The sequence below is a fragment of the Salvia hispanica genome, chromosome 6, assembly GCF_023119035.1.
Source record: "Salvia hispanica cultivar TCC Black 2014 chromosome 6, UniMelb_Shisp_WGS_1.0, whole genome shotgun sequence".
Taxonomy (NCBI): domain Eukaryota; kingdom Viridiplantae; phylum Streptophyta; class Magnoliopsida; order Lamiales; family Lamiaceae; genus Salvia; species Salvia hispanica.
Window position 1 is genome coordinate 31,752,445 of NC_062970.1, and position 4,876 is coordinate 31,757,320.

Consider the following 4,876-nt stretch of genomic DNA (forward strand, 5'->3'; position numbering starts at 1 on the left):
CTAAGGGCTGAGATTAAGAAGGAAATAGGACACTTAGGGTGCAAAGGAGCCTAACGCACCCCTATATATATATATTATATATATATATATAGGGGTGCATTAGGGTTCATCCTTAATTAGAGTGCTAACGTACATCCAATCACGTTCTGCCACATGGCACGAAAAATGCAATATTTTATACACAAAAATGCAATATACATTTGTGAAGTTGTATATGCATTTCTACAGATTGTATATTAGTTATAGACAAATTGCATTTTTTATTATTGAGTTTTGCATGTTAACATAAATTGTCTACAATGCAAAATAAACTATATATAAATGCAATCCGTCTCTATATAAAATGCAAATAAAACAACATATATCTATAATGCAAAACTCAACAATAAAAAATGTAATATGCTAATAATAAAAATGCAATCTACCGAAATTCATCTATAGCTTCTACAAATGTATATTGCATTTTTCTTTATATAATATTGCATTTTTCATGCCACATGGCAGCACATGGTTGGATGTACATTAGCACTTTAAAATTAGTTAGCATATTAGTATATCCCTCTCTCTCTCTATATATATATATATATCAGCAATCGAAGTTAATGGATTGTCGATTGTGAATTTTGTTAAAGAAGGAAGAAATCAATTACTCAAGAAATCAGCAATTCCCTAAATTAGAGATTGTGGCAATATTTTGCGTAGAGTGAAGATTGTGGCAATATTCTATGTAGAGTGATTGATTCACATTTATTCCTTACCATGTAAACGATGTACAAACTCCTATTTAAAAGGGAGCTATGACAGTAATGAACATATCAAAGCATACACTAAAAATCTTCTTTTCCAGCCATTTAACATGGCATCAGAGCAGGCGATTCTGAGAGCTCAGAATCAGAATCATCATCGCTCGTAAACCCTTTCTCGAACCCCTTAGCCAAACATGATCATGTCAGATAACGAAAAAGAAATCACCGGCGGCCATAACACATCCGAAGCAGATGAGTTTGCACGCCTCTTTTCAACTATTGCGCATAATCAACCAACAAACAATCAAATCATCAAAATCAAGCCAGAAAAAACCTCATACTGAACCGATTCTCAACCCTTGACGATAGGGTTCAAGCTCAACGGAGATAATTATCCGTTGTGGTCTATCGTTATGAACAACGCAATCAGCGGACGGGGGATGATAGTCACATCACTGGAGTCCCAACCCCACCGCCGAGGACAGATCCATCGTTTTCACAGTGGCAGGAAGCCGGCCACTGTGTGTTCACATGGCTGGTCCTGAACATCGAAACCAAGCTGGTTAGTCAGGTGGCTCAACAGCCCACCGTAAAGCACACATGGGAAAGCTGGTTAGTCAGGTGGCTCAACGGAGCAGGCGTACAACATACTGAAGCGGGAGGATGTTCGATCGGGAATCTTCCATGCTACAGACGGAAAATCCCCAGGAGAGGGGATCATAGTAGGGCTGTTCACGGCGAGAGACAAGGGGAGGCCGAACTACTCCAATGCTACGCGTGGCGGCGGCGGTGGCTGCAACGGAGGATGGAACCAGCGACGCTCCGACTAACGGAGAACGGAGGAAGATCGATCTACATTACTGTGCACGAACTGTGGAAAACGGAAGCACACAAGAGAGCAGTGCTTTGAATTGGTTGGGTATCCTGACTGGTGGGAGTCTAAGCATAAACCGACGTCTAACCGGCCACCCTGAAGCAAAGGCCACGCCGCCGCAGTCGTTGGAACGGATGGAGGAGCAGCGACAGTCGCCACCACCGAGGACAACCGTGAGTAGGCCGCATACGCTCGGGGCAACGAGCAGCCGGTCGGTGCACCGCCCAAGGGTGTCGGAGCAGCGCAGTTCACCGTCGGAGCCGTCAGTATAGAACCGGTGGAGATGAATGAAGCAGCGGCGGCGGGGGGTAAAAGGGGATTAGGTTTAGGGTGTGGCCCTTTTATACCCAATCCTCCAAATTCTGCTTATTCTCATTATTTACCCCATACTGAAAATATTAAAGAATTTGTCCCACGACTTTTTAAAAATTACAAGGGGACCCCAGAAACTTTAGAAAATTCAAACATTTCCCCATTTGAAAGTAAAAATCGCTTTCAAGTCCTAGAAAATTATGGAACAGCCTGTATCCTATCTCTGGAGTTTGAAAAAAATAATAGGTGGATTTTTTACTGTGGGGCAACTGATACCATGACGTATGATGATTCAGATATAATCAAACCGCACAAACCTCACTTGTCTCATATCCAAACTGCTAGTGGGGAATTTACGGTTGTCAAGGGGGCGGGGACTGTGAAAATTTCTCCAACATTAGAACTATCGAACTGTTTACATGTTCCCTCGCTTTCTCACAAGTTACTATCAATTAGTCATGTAACTCGAGAATTGAACTGTACATTGCTAATGCAGCCGAATTTCTGTTTGTTACAGGATATCAGGACCTGAGAGACTATTGGGTGTGGCACTGAAAACGACGGGTTGTACTATGTGGATGAGATAGCTCAAAAAGGGGTTGTCATGCTGACTCATCCATCTCCGGGTTATTTACAAATGTTATTTCCTAATATTATTCCAAAATCTAGCATGTACTGTGATACTTGTGTTTTTGCTAAAAGCCATCGAAATACTTATCATTTGAGTGATTCTCGTACTGAAACCTTATTTGCCTTAGTACACTCTGATGTGTGGGGGCCCGCACCCGTAACTGGGGGGCAAAGTCTTAAATACTTTCTCATTTTCGTTGATGACTGTTCACGTATGACGTGGATCTATTTTATGAAACATAAATCTGAAGTTTTTGACCACTTTGTCCACTTTTATAGCCTTGTCCAAACCCAATTCCAGAAACCGATCCGAATGCTTCGTTCAGACAATGGGGGAGAATTTTTTAATTCCAAAATGAAACAGTTTGTACTAGGAAAAGGAATGATACATCAATCAACTTGTGCCCACACCCTAGAACAAAATGGAGTAGCAGAAAGAAAAAACAAAATCTTACTCGAAATGACTCGTGCCATCCTCATTGAATCAAAAGTACCAAAAACTTTCTGGCCCGAAGCCCTCGCTACTTCCGCTTACATACTAAACCGATTACCCACTCATATCCTAAAATTCCAAACATCACTTGATGCCCTAGCCTTACATACCAATATACCACAACATCTATCTCTAGAACCCCGTGTCTTTGGTTGCTCTGTCTTTGTTCATATTCCCAAACATGAAAGAACAAAATTATCTCCTTGTTCTATTAAATGTGTCTTTCTCGGCTATGGGATAAACCAGAAGGGATATATGTGCTTTGATCCTGAAACTAATCGCATGTACACCACGATGAATTGTGATTTCCTTAAGTCTGAATATTTCTTTGCCCACCTTAGCAGTCAGGGGGAGAGTGAGAATGATATTAAGAGTAATGTTAGTGACCCACTAAGCTAGGTGTCAATGCCAAGTGCACCAGAAGCGGACCTACCAAAGAAAGCAATACGCAGTTCCGCTGAGCAAGTCTCTGATATAGTACAAACCGCCGCAGACGGTGACATATCTACGAGTACTTCTCCGCTTCTGATATCTGATGTAAGTCCCCCTTTCCCTGTGAATGTGTCTATAGACCCTAATGCTGAAGGTGAAAGTCAGGAAACAAGTGATGAATCATCGGACAAAACAAGTGATGAACAGTCAGATGATACACCTATAGTTGAGGTGGAAAGAATCGATCCAAACACTGGAAGGTATATATTACCTCCCCGAGCAAATAGGGGAGTTCCACCCAAGAAGTATACTCCAGAGAGAATCAACCGGAAAGCACGATACTCTGTTGCAAACCTGGTGAAAGGACATCTGTCAGAAATGGCACAAGCTTTTGAGGAAACACTCTATGATGAGGAAGAAATTCCATACTCGGCGAATGAGGCCATGAAACACAAGCATTGGAGGGAAGCTATGAAAAAGGAGATTGATGCTTTACTCAGAAATCAAACTTGGGAGAAGTGTACGCTACCTGAAGGAAAGAAACCAGTTGGGTGTAGATGGGTATTCACAATCAAAGGGAGACTTGATGGATCAATTGAGCGATATAAAGCTCGACTGGTGGCAAAATGATATACTCAGACATATGGGATGGACTATTCAGAGACATTCTCCCTAGTAGCCAAGATGGATACTGTTCGAGTACTTCTGTCGATTGCGGCAAACCGAGAATGGCCACTTGATGCACTATTTTTTAGCACTATAAATACCTGCATGTATACAGAGTAGGAATAGTATAGCTAAAAGTCAGTACCGGGATATCGAACACGGGGAAGATGAACACAAAGTGTCTATCCTCTACTAAGACTCAATTACCATCTAGAGAACCAAAAGATTTTGGAAACTTTTGAAAACTAAAAATATTTGAAAGCAAATAACAACTAGATGCAAATAAAACACAGAGATAAACGATAGAGATAAGAGGAATTCCAGGGATGTGCGTTCACAGTTATGGTTATACAAATTCCAAACTACAATACCCTAGTGACTCAACTTATTTTTAACACAAGTGAACCCGCAAGTGTACGAGGCTAATGTAGCAAATAGTAAGCAAAGACTATCGTATCCACAGAGACCATCAATGTCAACCTAATTACCACGAACCAACCTCAACTACTATCTAGATGAATCGGAAAGTTTTAATTTTTCTAAATCTACTTAAAAGAAAGGTAAAAGCAATTAAAAACAACTAGAGAACTAAAAGCAAATAAGAGAAAATAGGTGTAGATCAAGGATGAGATAGGTAGAATCCTACGGGATCGATAACAACTATCCTATGCTCAATTAACTTTCAAACTATGCCAACAAAGGGTCTCAAAGGTTATTAAGCTA